At 46.1% G+C, this 16,434-nt stretch overlaps 1 protein-coding gene across 2 annotated transcripts in view; it reads left to right on the top strand.

Annotated features, from left to right (window-relative positions):
• DOCK11 (dedicator of cytokinesis 11) overlaps positions 1 to 16,434 on the top strand; it is a 1,108,606-nt gene that overhangs the window by 603,293 nt on the left and 488,879 nt on the right. The gene's annotated exons all lie outside the window — the stretch shown is intronic.

The following is a 16,434-nucleotide window of genomic DNA, read 5'->3' as shown; positions in this document are numbered from 1 at the left end:
GTTTTTGTGCTGCAGTATTCTAATTTTGAATTGATTCCAGATCCTAAGCAGGCTGTTCATCCTGTTCGATAAAAGGTTTGTGGTAAGGGTTAATTGATGTATGCTTAGTGAAGACATGTGAGGTACTACATATTACTACTGACAATATCAACTATGTGAAGCCTCAAAAGAATCCGCAGTAAAAAGACAGCATCTACACTTAATTATACTCAACCGCACATCACCTGGCTGTCTTAAAGACCATTAACAGGCAACCAGTCACCAGAAGATCTACTTTCAAATTACTGTGCATTACACATAAGGCAGTAAATGGCATAGGTCAAGACTTCATAGAGAGGAAACTCACGAAATACTCTTAGGCAAGAACTCCGTGCTCTAGATTAACATCACAGTCATTCCTTCATTTAAAAAACAGTGAGTGCCACATCATCATCTATTCTTATAGATCTCTCCCCGAGCTAAAATTTGCATTCAGTGGAAAAAATGGTCAGGATTAGCAATACCCATCTCCTAATCACAACTATGCCCATACATATTGATTTAATCTGCAGGCCTTGTGCATACCCTTTGTTATGTTAAAGGTATCTATAAAGTGCACATTCACCATAGGTCTCTTTGCACTAGTCAATAAGAGAATAAAGTGAATATGTAGATACACAAAAACAGTTGAAGAAATAGTGACGTTCTGACATTGCGCCTAAATATGCTGATTACATCTATTTAGAGCAGATCAACTGAAAGGGAATTTCAAAGTTTGGCCAAGTGAAACGAGATGCTATGACCATCAGTTCCACCTTTATGGTATTAAGGTATAACCAGGAAGTTGAATGAAGCTCAGTGCAAAGGTCTGCTGGGAATGTGTCTTGTAATATGCTTACAAACAACTTTAGGAGCCTGGCAAAGTACTCATATGTGTATAAAACATAAAGGCCCTTATTACAACCCTGGCGGTCAAAGACCGCCAGGGTTGTTTTGGCGATCGTACCCCCAGCAGGCCGGCGGTACAATTTGCCATATTTTGACTGCGGCGGTAGCGCCGCGGTCACACCGCGGGACCCGCGGTTCCCCGCCATCGTTGTCCTGTCGGTTATAATCCGCGAGCAGCGCTGCCCTGGGGATTATGACTCCCCTTCGCGCCAGCCTGTCCATGGCGGTAGAGACCGCCATGGAAAGGCTAGCGGGAAGGGGAGTTGTGGGGCCCCTGGGGGCCCCTACACTGCCCATGCACTTGCCCATGCACTTGGCATGGGCAGTGCAGGGGCCCCCAGGCACAGCCCCACCCTGCTTTTCACTGTCTGCACCCGTCGCACGGCCGCAACACCACTGGCTCCATCAGGAGCCGGCTGCAATGTTACGGCCGACATCCCCGCTGGGCTGGCGTGGATGTTGTAATGCGGCCAGCGGGTTTGCGGCTGCATAGGCGGCCGCTCAGCAGTTCAACCTTGACGGGCGGCTTCCACCGCCCGCCAAGGTTGTAATGAGGGCCAAAGTCTTAAAGTGAATATTTTGTTTAATGGAAAACCAGAAGAGTTGGGATAGAAGTGGGTGGGCACAAGGAAATCCTGGAGATTGCAGTATCAGGTGTATGTCTGCATTCTGAATTGTTTGCTGTTGTGCGGCTCAAGACTAAGGGTAGGTGACTGAGTTGCTCCCACATCGTCTGGAAGCTGTCCGCCTAACTCCTGGCTAGTCTGTAGTGCCTCACCCAACCCTAGAAAGGAAAGGTGATTTGTGGCAACCCGAACATGACACCCTGACTCAGAGAAGTTGTGGTGAACAGATTATACCTCTTTTGCTCAGTTACTCAGAGACTCACACATGCCATGGCAGAGCAAGAGATGCAAAATGGATTTCAATGCATTTATTGAAGCAATTGCATCCTATCATAAAAAGCATGAGCTGTGATAATTAGGCAGATGAAACATAATATGGAGATCATCATTAGAATTAGTGTAAAGAGATAAACAACCCAACCATTTTTATATGATCCTGAAAGCCTAAAGATTCCTACCCACACCATATGTATAAAACCTGAAGGCATAGTAGTGATAACCCTTCTGCCTATCCTGGTCTAAGGGAGGGGATCCAACCCATACCTGGAAAGGATGGCAAGAGTCTGCCAGTTGTCTGGATAGCAATCCTCTTGGGTAGCTAAAGAGTCTGCCTCAGGATCAGAGAAGGTGTCAGTGGAATGCTGCTCATTGCAGGATGGTCATGAGTGGAATGTCCTTTGCCTCCTTTAAATCTATGTGGTGTTTACATAATAAATCCTGCAGTGTTCTAAGAACCGGCCTGACGTGCTAATATGTCTAGAAACTCGGGACTGACTCCTGAGCTCCTAGAGTGGCAGTACAAGTTAAAACATCATGCACCGAACATGACAGCCTTGAACAGGGCACAAAGTGAAATGTGTAGAAAGGGCTGCTAAAATGTGCAGCGCGGACAAGTATTTCTTCTCAGAATGAAGCAGCTGATTAAAATATAAAAACAACAAAGATAAAAACAACAAGCTAAAGGCTGTCTGTGCTACAAAGTATGAAATGAATGAAAATGTGTCTACGTGTAAAAGGCACATGGTACAGCACTAATGCTAAAATATTGGTGTCCAACCCAGGCACTGAGGAGAACCCACATCACAGTTTGCTTAGTAAGTAACACTCTAACTAAAGATAGATGGAGTTAGCATTGTCTAAACCAGATCCAAAGAAGGCAGAGACGACCTATAGTTTGGCATCTTCATTTAAGAATGGTTGTATATTTTATATGATCTTCAAGAAGAAAGTGAAAGAACCGATGTTAGCAGACACTTGGGTTGACTTGAAAGCTTGTTATCACTTTTCACTCTTCTGCTTTTTATATGGCCAGTATGAATCACGTCACAAGGGATGATTGCCCTTAACAATAAATATCTCAGTTTTTCTGCACTTAAGACAGTTGATGTCATCCCAGTTCCAAGTACATTTCATAGCCTGTTTAAGTGAGTGGCTAGATTTAGGATTGCTTTCTCGGTGGACCAGGATTTGGGTATCAAGATTTTATAATTGTATGTTGTAATACCTATTTCTAATGGAGAATTAATTAGATGGCTCATATAGATGTTAAAGAGATGGGAAGACAGTGTTGACCCCTGGGTGTCCCCATATTTCCATGGGAGCTTTTGGCCAGAACAGGAGATTAAATGTGGCTGGTACAGAAGGGCTTGAACCAGTTGTGTGCCATTATAGCAATGCTTTCAGCTTTAAGGGACTGAGTAAATTGAATGGTTGACTATACCCAAAGCTGCCGATGGATCCAACAAACACAGAGTGCGGACATGGCCAGGTTGCATTCAGATCCTACATCGATCAGGATGGAAACGGGGCAGCTGTGCAGTGTGATTAGGATGGTAACTACTTTGGGCATTCACCATGAAATTGGTGTTTTCATGATGGAAATGTAGTTGTGTAGTAACATTATTTTCCAGGAGTTTAGCCAGTCATAGTGAGATTTACTGGAAATGGTTCACATTGCAACGATCAAAGTCAGTTTAAAAAAAATAAAAAGTACAGAACACTCCAGCTGTTCTGTGCAATTGATGAACAACTCTTTGCTTCAGAGGTTATTTTAGTGCTATAGTCAGAAATGTATTAGAATTATTTTTGCAGTTCTTTTAGTTGGACCAAGGCTTTGTCAGGTTTCGCATTCCGTCCCACACCATCACAGATCGAACATCGCCAGACCTGCCCGCTGAAACTGGAACATCATCTCAGGAAATAACTGGACTAGCGTTCTTACTGCCCAAACACAAGAGCAGCCTAACTGAATTAATCAATAAATTCAACAACTGGATTACTGCCTGCACTAACAACATGGCTCCATTTCATTAGCTACCTTCCTGAGCACCTGGAAACACTCCAAAGTTTTCCCCCTTTCCTAGAAGTCCTCGTCAGGCCCATTATCTATTGCCAATTATAGACCAATCTCCCTGCTACCGTACCCGGCCAAAGTACTCGAGTAACTTATCAACAGACAGCTCACCAGTTATCTCAGAGAACACAAACTCCTCAACATCACACGCAATCTGGCCTCAGACCCAGCAACAGCACAGAAACAGCCCTCTTCACTGCCTTAGAAGGCATACACATGATTCTAGACAGAGGAGACCCGGCAGCCCTCATTCACCTTGATCTCCTCGTAGCATTCAAAACTGCCTCCCACCTCATCCTCTTCTAACCTCTACACAAGATTAGAATCCAAGGACCTGCCCTCCAAATGAGTTGCTCCTTCCTGACTGGCAGAGCACAGGCAGTCAGCCTGGTCCCCTACTCCTCAGTTGCCTCTACCTTCATCTGTGGAGTGGCAAAAGAATTGTCACTCAGGCAAAGCCTCTTGAACAGATAAATTCTTCTTCTGGCTAGCATCACCCACAACATCAATGTCTTTTTCTATGCTAACAGGACTCAAATCACAGTCTCTCTCTTGGACAAGACTTCCAGCACCCATAATGGCACTTCGGTACACACACCTCAATTTTTGTAATGTCATTAAAGATTTTTTCCCATTGTTCGTATGGATCTTTGTTGGTTGACTTGATGCGCTGTAAGGGGTAAGAAACCAAAAATATATAGGCTGAAATATCTCAATAAATTAAGTTGTAATAATATAGAGGTACAGAAGTTAACAGCCAGTACAATGTTAAAACAAATTGTCACAAATAGGTGTTCCTTAAAGAAACTTCCTTTCTCTCTTCTAAATATAGATAGACTCAAGATCTTCTAATTAAGGTTTTCATTTAGGAAGCATAGACAGTGTCACCATACCAATAGACATCTGTAGAAGTCTTAGTAAATGGGAAAATAAGGGTTTAGCATAAGGCTTCACACTCTCAGAAAAACTCAACAGAGAGGACATTTCCCCCTCTGATCCTAGAAAAGACTCTATCTAACTAACTGTGGAATCACCAATTAAAATAACAGGAGCTTCAAAAACATCCTTATCTCTTCTTACAGCACCAGGAACCAACCACATTGTTAACTGAGAGGAGCATCCGCACCTGCCCCCAAGGTTCCCATCTCACTGAAACTGGGACATGCAGATCACAACCGTGAGCGTCCCATCGTCCTGGTACATGATAAACAGAAGACCTCCTTTGACCATTATTTCTCCCAGTGCATTTTTAGGTTCCTCCCTGCAGGCCTCACTATTGATAGTCTAATACAAACAAGCTTTTCTCTAGCTAATGAGAAGCATGATAACACACCTGCATAAGGTGCATAAGAAAAGAACAGTATAGTGGCAAGGCTAAACACATTTCAATTGAGGCCTATAGTCAGGTTAAGTTGACTCAGTAGTCAACATAACTTCAGTTGCATGATTTTACATGCACATGTATATAATCATTTGTATATAATTGAGGATAACAGTAAAACGTGAATAAAAGAACGCATGATTACATCATTTAGTTAAACATTTATACTCTTTTAAGTGAATCCCTACTCTCTACCATGATTACATTATATGAATAGATCTAAATGCATCACTCATATTAAGGAAATCAAGTCAGTGACTAGAAATGTCATATAAGAACATATAATTGAATATTTGTCACATATAAAGGATGGATCCTAAATTATGCTGCTCCAACCAGAACATCTTCATCACCTGCATGACAGAAGTCACTGAATAACTAAAGACCAACTGTCTCAAACTCAACACCAACAAGCCTGGAACAAATTGTCTATTCATCTTTTTTTCGAACCTGATCTGTTGAAATTTTGTAAAGGTTTGAAAACATTTCTTTTTTACATTTATTTAGATATATTTGATTGGTAGGCAGTACACATGTTTGGCATAGTGCCAGGACACCCATTGGGTAACTGGGCACTCAATAAACAGTAAATTAATAAATAAATAAATAAATAAATAAAAAGATTGAAATCGTGATCTTGAGGAAGAACCTATCACCTTGCCCTCCACCTGGTGGCTTTTGAACTAGGAGCCACTCCTACACCCAGCACCCGTGCCAAGAACCTCTGGATTGTCATTAACAGCAATTCCAACATTAAACAGATACTACCACAGCACACAAATCATATATAGTAGTACAATACAGGTGCACATTTCAGTATGACAGATCTGTTGATGAATAGTACAGTACTCTTCTCTGTGTTCCACAAAGATATTTATTTTGATCAATAGGAGGAGCATCTTCAAATGGCTTCTGAGCAGCACCCCAACATCAGCATCAATGCCATTGTTACTAGCAAGCTGGTCTAAGGAAACACCCTCTACACCGGGATCAGCAAACAACTCACCAGATGACTGCAAACCATCCAAAACTCGGCGGTCAGAAACACTCTTATCCTTCTATGCAGTACACTCATCACACCACAACTCAAGGAGTTTCACTTGCTCCCTATACACAAGTGTACAGTTCGACCTCCTCACTCACACCTTTAAAGCACTACACAACATGTGCCCACTACCTCAAAGCCACATCTCCTTTTACAAACCAGCCTAACAACTTCGATCAGCTAAATTCTTACTTGCACCATCCCCTCGCATACAAAGAGCCAGATTTGTCAGGCAGGCCTCCACCTGCGTTACTCTCAAGGGGGGAACGGCCTACTGCTACAAATCAGAGCCTTCTCCTTGCGTTTCCCAAGAAGCTGAAGACTAGCCTCTTTGATTATCTCTTCTCACCCCAGGCGAGGACAGACCAACACCTGCTCAGTGCCAGAATACCTTCCTGGGTGATATTGATCTTTCTAAATGTATACATACATATAACATAATATACATATGTAACATAATGTAACATTACATAGCATAAAGTCCCTCATCCTGTTCTCCCATGAGCCTTATGAGGCTCAGGAACATATGTCTTTCATGTGCTGTTAGCGCACTTGCAGCACTAAATCTGACTCCTTAAAATGTGCAGTAGTAAGTTGGAGGGTGTCCCGGAATACCTTTGCAGCTCATTCGTCAAACAATGTGATTATATGTTGAGGGGTAGCCATGCTGGGGCAGGCTCTCCTAAGATCCACGAAAAGCGCTCCGAGAAAGGTCAAAGATGATAGGGGTTGGTGGACAACGTAATCCGTCAATTCGTAGCGCATGTTCCATCCACCATTAAGTGGAGAGCATTGACTATAATGAACTTGTAATACAACAGACTGAACATTTGCCACATTCTGATGGAGGGTGAAGGTAGCAAACAGGCAATAAGCATGAACAAAAGTGAAACAAGTTGGCCTGGCTCAGATAGACACTGGGGACAGCAATACTGACTTTCTTGCCTTATTCTTTGACTAGAGGAAACTCTGCATCAGCCATACAGTTGGTAGCATGGCAATCCTGCAGCCTTGCAATGTGTGCAATTAGTGGCTATTGCAGCAGCAGTAAAACTTTCAATTATTTGTCTACTGAAAGTCAAGGAAAGACAAATCAGTTTTCCTGTGGTGGTCAGGAAATAATATATGTCTTATATGTTGCCGACTAGATCAGGTGGGTAGCCATCTTCTTAAACCATGTGTGAATTTTATAACTCACATTAAATGATTGAAGAACCTGATCGTTTGTGTCCACTCCACATGTGTACTCGTTGTAATCAAGATTACATTTGGGCTTGTGTTCTTCTGTCTACTAATCACAAGCCATGACCGAAGAAGTACTGTCATGATGGAATGTTGTGAGAACATGCACTGCAAGCAGTTTGTAGCCACATAGCACAGTGCTCTTGGCTTTTTGAAGCTTCTTACAAACAAGCTCCCAAAGAAATCTTTTAAGATGCCTTGAAGTTATACTGCAAGCCACTGTGCCAGTTTTGAACAATGCACTGAACAGCAGGACCCCTGAATAGGAGCTGTCCACAGAAAGGTTATAACCTTTATGAAGGAGTGGTTGGACAGGCTTCTAAACAATCTTCTCGCTAATTCCTAGAATAGAAAGACAAACACCAGAATTTATACTGGAGTTCTTCCCAGTGTATACTGTCAAGCTGTATACATAACCACTAGCGCAACATGTACAATTTTATGTCATTAGGAGCTCTTTTGTTTGATATGTAGTGCCCGAGCAACAGTCACCCGTTTGTGCGGGATCAAGGATGCATCAACTACTATATTCTCTGCACAAGTTTAAGTGTCTGGAAACTTGTCAGACAAATGATTCATGAGAGGCTGAATTTTGCAGAACCTTTCATAATCGGGATGGCCCCAGAGCAATGTTGCAGAATTATCACTGAAATGTAGGATATGCTGCAAAATAAAAAAATCTCCCTCTTCTCAAGAGGCACCAAGCTGGGTGTTGTCCAAGCCATATGAGTAGACTTGTATTGTGCTACGGTTGGTTTGTGTACTATTCCCATGTTGAGCATAAAGTCCAGAAATCTTTTTCAACTCCCCAGGTGAAGTGGAAGTCCACCTGTGTGCCCTAAAATTAAGCCCACAAGTTCCTCCATGCTCCCTCAGAAACTGTTTGGCACACAAATTTGTTCCATGTGCAATTTTATCAAAGTTTTTTCTTCCAGAAGGATTTGGAAGTAGTCAACAGGCCACGGTCTCCCCACTATAAAAAGCAACATCAACTGCCACAACCATGTTCCCCAGAATCACAGGAAGATGATAAGCCACGTTTGAATGGAACTCCACCAAATGAAAATTCATGTCAAGATTCTGCTTCTTCCTAAGATGATGTCTCAGAATCAGAACCTGCTTCATTTCTCTCCTCACATATTTGAGATAGGTCCCTAGGCAGCAGTCATCCAGCAAAACGCCATCTCTATTTCCTATCTAAAACTTTCTTTGGCAAATAATATGTTCTAGTTTGAATGCAGAGGTACTTTTAGTAATGCCACAGAGCCATTCACGTGTTGCTTGTACTCAGCCATTTATCAGAATATGATGTGTTCATGTCACTGATGGATGAGAGTAGTGATGGGGGTTGAAGTGAAAACGGTTCTGTTGCCAATGGCCACATTGGAAAAGTAATGCGGCTGTCAGTAGCAGTCCAACTCCTGCACTGAAGGGGTTAATTCACTCATCTTTAGACTTTGGAATCTTGATTAATCTGAATGAAGTGTTACAATTGCTTGTTGTGGCTTGGAATAACACTACTAACCTCTCCTAACCTGTTTTGTTGCTATGTCATGGAACTAACCTACTTATGTCCTCAGAACTATCATGCTACTCTCCAAAAAGCACTTCAATGCTTCTCTAAGGGTAGCAGGCACTATATAAATGCCAACACAATCAATACAGTTTCCATAATCACAGTAAATGTCGCCCTATATATGGAAAACTTGCTGCAACAGTAGAAGTCAAAATGCTCTAAAGATTGTCACTTTTCTATCTGATGAATGCAAAGGTTCTCTCAAATACCCGTCACCTTATTCTCAAATACCCCTTTGTCACTACATTTGACTTTGATATCCATGGATTGAGTTCAAACTCTGTTCTGTAAATGGGTGAAATAAGTAAGAAGCTGGGAGGATAGCTAGAGGAAAAGGTAATCTGGTGTAAGTAAAGGTATATGATATAGATAGGAAAATGTATGTTGAGTGTCTAGAGATAGAGGAGTAAGTAGAGGAATGGGGAGAGGAGGAAGAGGAGGGCTAGTGATGCAGAGTAGCTGGTTAGAGTGGGGGGGATACACTAAAAGTATTGAGATTGACATAGAGTATTTGATATAGAGGGATCGAGATGTTATTAAACGTCATAGGGAGCGGAAGGAGCATTTTTAAATAGACAGGAAGAGGTGGAGGGGTAGAGAAAGAGGTAATGGTTTAAGGTAGAGGTGTAGACGTAGAGGGGTAGGCTAGAGGTAGAGGAGAGAGGCAGGGAGTGTTGGTAGAAATAAAGGGACAGAGACAGGTAGAAGGGTATGAATAGAAGTGTTGAAGTAAGGTGGTAGAGATGATATGGGGTAAATAGGCACGGGCCTAGCTTGATAGGGATCAATTAGTGAGGTGGAGTATGAGATTGAAAAAGACGGTGAGAAATTAGGTAGAGAGAGAAATAGAAATAGGTCAAGAGAGGGCTAGACAGAAGTACAAGCAGTGGTAGAGAGAAAGGAAGGGGGAGTTAGACAGAGGGAGGGAGGTAAAGAGATACAGATAAAAGTGAGAAGCAGTGATAGAGACAGCTGTACAGGTAAAGAAAGCTTGAAAAATTAAGAGGTAGGGAAAGATGAAGGGAGAGTTCTCTTCCTAGATGGGGGAGTGAGGGAATGGGTAGTAAAAGAGGCATTGGAGTGGATAATGTGAAAAAGGTTATCGGAAGAGATAATTATAGAGAAAGCAAGAGAAATAGGGGGAGAACAGAAATCAAAAGACAGGCAGCAAAGGAGTGAGGGTAGTTTGGACCAGTGTAGATGTAGTAGCAGGGCTGGAGAAAAGAAAGAAGAAGATACAGACACAAGAACATAGGAAATGAGGAAAAATAAAAAGAACCATGACAGAATTGAAAGTGGGGGAACATGACCAGGTCTTCACAATCCTCTAAAGAGTGTTGCAATGACCCTCAGTGCCACTGGCACATCTTTGTTTCAAATCTGTGCACAGACCCCACCAAACTCTCACCGTGCTCAGTTTTAGACCGTCAGCCAGGTCCTTGAAGGCTTTACACTGCTCATGGCAGACCTTTGCATGGATTCATATAGTTTAATCCCAGTATAGTTCAGAGATTTCTTCTTTGAAAACACGTAAATGAAAAAAAAGTATGATTTATCTAAACTTCAATAGAAGTGAACTTGTCGTTTGAAACTTATTGGATTCAAAATGTTATTCAAACACCACTCTCCCAGGTTGGCTGATCCCCTTCTATTCAGCATGCTACATAATTGCCAGTCAGTTGTCAGCATGGTGTGCGACATAACAAATGCCAGGACAATATTTGTGGGTATAATATGTTGCAAGTTTATTGATTACACAGGTAGGGTTAGCTTACGGGCAATCCCGGTGTCGGAGATGAGTTTCTTAAAATTGGCCGACACCCATCCTGAGAAAGCTAGAGCTGTTCCGTCTGGTGTTCTCTGCAACAACGTGCTCAGCATCTTACAGCTCGTTCCTTTATCGTGGTTTACCACTTTATTAATTTTGTCATGCTCCTGACAAGTCAGAGCGAGACCCCGGCCAGTCTCCACAGTTGCTCAGGATTCCAACTGTCCCTTGCAGGATTGAGGAGCACTGTAGCGTCATCCCAGGCCCCGCTGAAGGGCTCCCAGTGGCCTTAGGAATAGCTTTTGGCTCCAGGAATCACCATCTGGAGGCCTTTTAATCAATATTAAAGCTTTAGGATCGCCCTGTAACTCCGCCAAGCCTCGGGGATGGCATCTTGTGATAACCGAGGGCCCCCCACCTGTGCTCCCCCTTTACTGCTAATTACAGCCTGCTATCTCGAGAGCGTCTCTAATATTTATTAGGAAAATATCCATGCCCGCGTCAGACAGGTGTACCCCGTCTGCCTCAAAGTTACCGCTCGCAAACTTTTGTAGCGACCGGTTGATTCTCCGACTGGACATTTCAATTGCGGCAGGAGACCTGGCTCCTTGCCACACCTCCCTTGGGATAGTCTCAGACCAAATTATTTCCCTGCCCTCCATCAGGGCGGCAATTCTGGCCAGGCCCTGCATCATGGCCTGCAACAGTGGGCCCCTCCCAAAAGTAGTTAGGTCATTTCCGCCCAGGTGGATTACAAGAATGTCTGGCTTAAGCCCTCTCTTCCCCACCAGCTGGCGAACTCTAGGTTCCAGCATGGCCCATCTCATTCCCGGGGTTCCCATCCAGGCGACTTTGATGTTGCTGAAACCGTGCTTCCAGCCACTCTCTCTGGCCCGGTGTTCTGCTCTGTCCACCAAGGAGTGGCCCATCTCCCATACTGTCTTAGCCCCTAGATGGACAAGAAGGTAAGCATTACCACACAATTTATTGACATCCGTGATCGCATATGTTAAGGCTCCATAATGTTTACAATATATTCAACATGTTTGCACCCTAGCAATGCCATTCTCTCAACTAGGACCCTCCCCCCACACTCCAACCTCCGGGCCTGGGGCGCTAAATGCTCTGCCCCTCGGGGGGCTTGTGTTAACAGCCCTTCGCGTCTCCATACCGGATGTACAGCTTGTATCTTCCGGACTGCCACCTTCCGATCCGCTTAATGGCCTCCGCATGCACGCCCTCCTCAAAGGCCGTGGTGGCAGCACCGATTCTAATGGAATGCGTTGACCATTTACGCCCCTGGTACCCTGCCTTTGCGATTGCCCACCTCAAGACCCTCCTATATTGGAACTGTGTTAAAGCCTGGCCATCTTGGTGGAGCAATAGGTATCCTGGTAGTGAGGGACGGCATGCAATGTACCTCCTGAGGAGTTCGATCGGGCAACATTTGGGGTCCCCTAGTACTCTCAAATGCACCACCACACATATCCCTTTCTGGTCAGCTTTTGAGTGCCGAACTTTCAGTTCAGCCATGTCTTGACCTATCTTGAGATCACCCCATCTTAGTTCCCTATCGGACATGTCGCTCCTTGACCACGCTACTAACTCTGAGGTCCTGAACTCTCTGAAGAAGGATAGGGAAAATGTGATACTGAATAACAGCTCCTCGTACTCTGTGTTACAAATGGCTGTGAGTACCCCCACCAAAGCCCTGAGCATGTCTAGATCGATGGGTGCCCTTTGGTCGGGAGTCTTTCCTTCCTGTCTAGCCCATCCCTTCAGTGCAGCCCTCAGCGGGAAACGCGCCGTTGGGTCTCCCTCTCCCCTCAATTTTGAGAAATGGGCGATAGCCGGCAAGTGCCTAGAGACCCATGCGTGCGATTTCCCATTGTCCTTTGCCCATAGTACGAAGCAATGCACCCCTGTTGCCGGTGGGTGGGCGTCCCCAGCTCCCCATAACTGTGGTACTGATGTGAACCTGTCGAAACACGCCTTGTACTTGGCACGGGTCGCAGGGGCCAGTGATAGCTCCCCTAGCGTCCCTATCCTTTGCTCCACTGTACCAAGCGCCACCACTCCGCCTTGAACGGTCTCCGCCATCGCCTGGGGGCACGCCGCCCTGAATTTCGCCCACTGACAACAAGAAAGAGCATCAGCGGCCACGTTCTTCACCCCTTGCACATGCCGCACGCGAAATTCCACATTCCTCCACAGGCAACCTCTCACTAGCTCCCTCAATAGCCCTACCAATACTGGGCAGTTCCCGGACTGGCAATTGATGGCCTGCACTACTGCCATGTTGTCAGACCAGAATGTAATCCTCTTGTTGACTAACACCTGTGGCCACAGGTAGAGAGAGAGGACAATTGGGAAAATTTCCAGCACGGTAATGTTCTTTGTGAGTCCATGCCTCCCCCGTGCATTGGGCCAGTTCGCCGCACATCATTGACGGTCTAGTAAGACCCCAAACCCCTCTCTGCCTGACACATCGGTGGCGAGCTGGAGCTGCTGACTGGTGCACCATGCGGTGCGCCACAATAAGGAACCATTGAATTCCTCCAAAAATGACAGCCACATGCGCAGGTCTTCCTTCAGGCCCACACCGAGGCGCACCATGTGTCGGGGTTTCTTCACCTTTGCTGTTGCCCTTGCTAGCCGCCTGGCAAATATTCTGCCCACTGGTATAATCCTCGCTGCAAAGTTGAGCCTGCCTAGGAGGCTCTTAATTGTGGCTAGCGTCGCTATATCCCTGCTCAGGACCAGCCGGATGTCGGCCTGCAGAGCCGTGACCTTGTCCTCCGGCAATCAGCACAACCCTTCCGTTGCATCAATTTCGATGCCCAGGAAAGTCAAGCACGCTGTAGACCCCTGAGTCTTTCCCGGAGCCAATGGCACCCCCAGTGTCTGACTGAGGTGCTCAAATGCACTGAGGGTTGCCCTGCATTCGCCGGAACCCGCCCTGCCGATAAAGAGGAAGTCGTCTAGGTAGTGCAGTGAACCCCCCGGGGTGTGCTTTCCCTCAGGGCCCATTCCAAGAAGCATGCAAATGTCTCGAATAATGAACATGACACTGCGCAACCCATGAGCATGCACTTGTCGTAAAAGTATTGCCCAGCACACTGCATACCTAGGAGGTGAAAGCTGCTCGGGTGGACCGGGAGGAGGCGGAAAGCGGACTCAATGTCCGCCTTTGCCATGAGCGCACCTTTGCCTGCTGCGTGAACTAGGTCAATAGCCTCGTCAAACGAAGCATAGCAAATCGAGCATGTGCCCTCCTCGAGGTAGTTGTTTACGGATGACCCTTTGGGGAAAGAGAGATAGTAGATCAACCTATACTTGCCCTGCTCCTTCTTTGGCAGAATCCCCAGCGGTGACACAATGAAATTTGGAAGAGGTGGCTGGGTGAGGGGGCCAGCCACCCTCCCCAATTGACGCTCCTTCTCCAGCTTCTCCTGCACCACTCCCTGGGCCTCCATGGCAGAGCGTAAGTTATTAGCTCCCCTTGAAACTGACGGGCCGGAATACGGGATCCTAAAACCCTCACTGAAACCCCTGAACAAAAGCTCGCGTTCTGCTGTCCTTGGGTAACCTTTAAGGATCCGGGCCAAGTTGTTAAAATTTATGGGCGAAGGTGCTAATGTAGTGTGGTGTGACTGTGGACAATTAGGGCTGCTTGGTACCAGCATAGGTACCCATTGGCTTATCAGTCTTGCACCCTTTGTTGCAATCGGCTGCTGGGTGCCAGCCGGCGCACTTGGAGCAGTTGTGAGTGAATTTGCATTCGGGACGCCATGAGCCTGTCCCGGCGTTGTATAGCCTGCATGAGTTATTGTTGAACCTATACTGATAACTCCCTCTCCCCCTCTGTGGAGGCTTCCCTTGAAAGGAGGGCCTAAGCTGTTGCTTAAAATAGTACGGCCTTGCTTGTTTGTGTCTAGCGAAACGGGGGTCACCGGTTGCTGGTCTGCTGCCACTGCCCATGTACTGCACACAGAGCTCAATTTCGCGGCAGTCCCACGCCATCTCAGGTGCCTGTTCCATTTTTTACCTGAATTCTCTGTCGTAGTTCAGCCACCCTGTGCCCCCATTACGGGTATATTCCTCGTATATGACCCGGTTGTACTTGCATAGAGCTGGTCCCTGTTCCGGGAACTTCTCCATGATCACTGTAGACAGAATTGTCTATTGATTCCTCTGGCTTAACCTTCCTCTTCCATTTATGCTTCTCGACCTCCTTGCTGGGTACCGTTATGTCTGCGCCCTCCTTAGCAAATGTGAGTAGAGAGAAAATATCAATAAATTCCCTGTTCCATATTCTTTCCCTAGCTTCTAATGGGACCCTCCAAGCCAGGGATGACCTCCCAGATAACAAGGGGGGATCGGGCCTAACAACAGTCCTTTTGTCGTTCGCACCTGTTAGAGTGTCTGTCGCAGGCCCCTCCGGCACCTCGGCTCCATGCACAGGGGCCTCGCCCTGCCTCTTCGGAGGATTGCTCTCACCCTGGCCCCACACCTGCCCTGCGCATGCTCACCTGCTACTTGCACCCTGTTCGTCCGTACCCAAGCCCGCTAGCGCTTTCGCTGAGGCCATGAAGCTATGCATCGCCTCCATCATCTTACTCAGACCCACCTGCAACCCCTGCCCCGCTGGTCCTGGGGTGGGGGCGCAGGACACATTGTCTGCCGGCTTTCCTGTTTGCCCCTGCTCACTTCGTATGTTCGCCCCTGTGATCGGAGCCCCAGCCGTGAGGGGCACCCCACTTGCCCCAGCCACCTCCTGTTCCAAAATGTCTCTCTTATTTCTCCTCGGTCCGCTGTCCTTCTGCGAGGTTGAGGGGCCTTCCGGTAAATTGCTGTCCGCTATGTCCTTCTTGGCCACTTTGAGTTTGTTCCCCACCGTGGCCCTTGGTGGCCGCTTCCGTTTGGCGGGCGCTACAACACTTTCCCCACTTAGGAGACAGAGGCCTGAGTCTGAGGGCTGCACCTCATCCGTGTTTGCCACGGCAGTGTTCTCCGACTGCTGCTGGGCTCCTTGCGCAGCCACCATCTTCGTTGCCCATTCCAAACCTTTCGCCTGACCCATGGCCATGAATTTCGACCAGACCTCAGTCTCCTCCTGGTTCACCTCGGGGGAAAAAAGTGCTGGTGACCCGTGGACTTCCATCGCAGCCGATGTGCGTGCGGGTTAAGAATTTAGGTCTGCTATTAAGATAAGACAGCTTCATTATCGTGCCCTTGGTGATACCGCCCTAGTGATTTGCTCGCTCACCCCATTTTTATTTTTTTTGTTTTTTTATTTCCCTCAGTGGAAAACCGCGCGGAGTAACCCTCTTACAACCGATGTGTTACCCGCTGCTGGGACCTGATAGCTGCCGCCCTCTTCGCGCTTAGCTCGAACTCCGTCACTATTTTCAGTGTTCAGTTCTAGAATTCTCCACTACTAATTCTTCTAAAATCAGACAAAGTGCATAATTTGAAGTACCTTATCCATTAAACTAAAAAAAACAAAACACTTG

The sequence above is a fragment of the Pleurodeles waltl genome, chromosome 2_1 (assembly GCF_031143425.1).
Source record: "Pleurodeles waltl isolate 20211129_DDA chromosome 2_1, aPleWal1.hap1.20221129, whole genome shotgun sequence".
Lineage (NCBI taxonomy): Eukaryota > Metazoa > Chordata > Amphibia > Caudata > Salamandridae > Pleurodeles > Pleurodeles waltl.
Note: the sequence above shows the minus strand (reverse complement) of the source record. Positions and strands in the feature narration are given on the sequence as shown.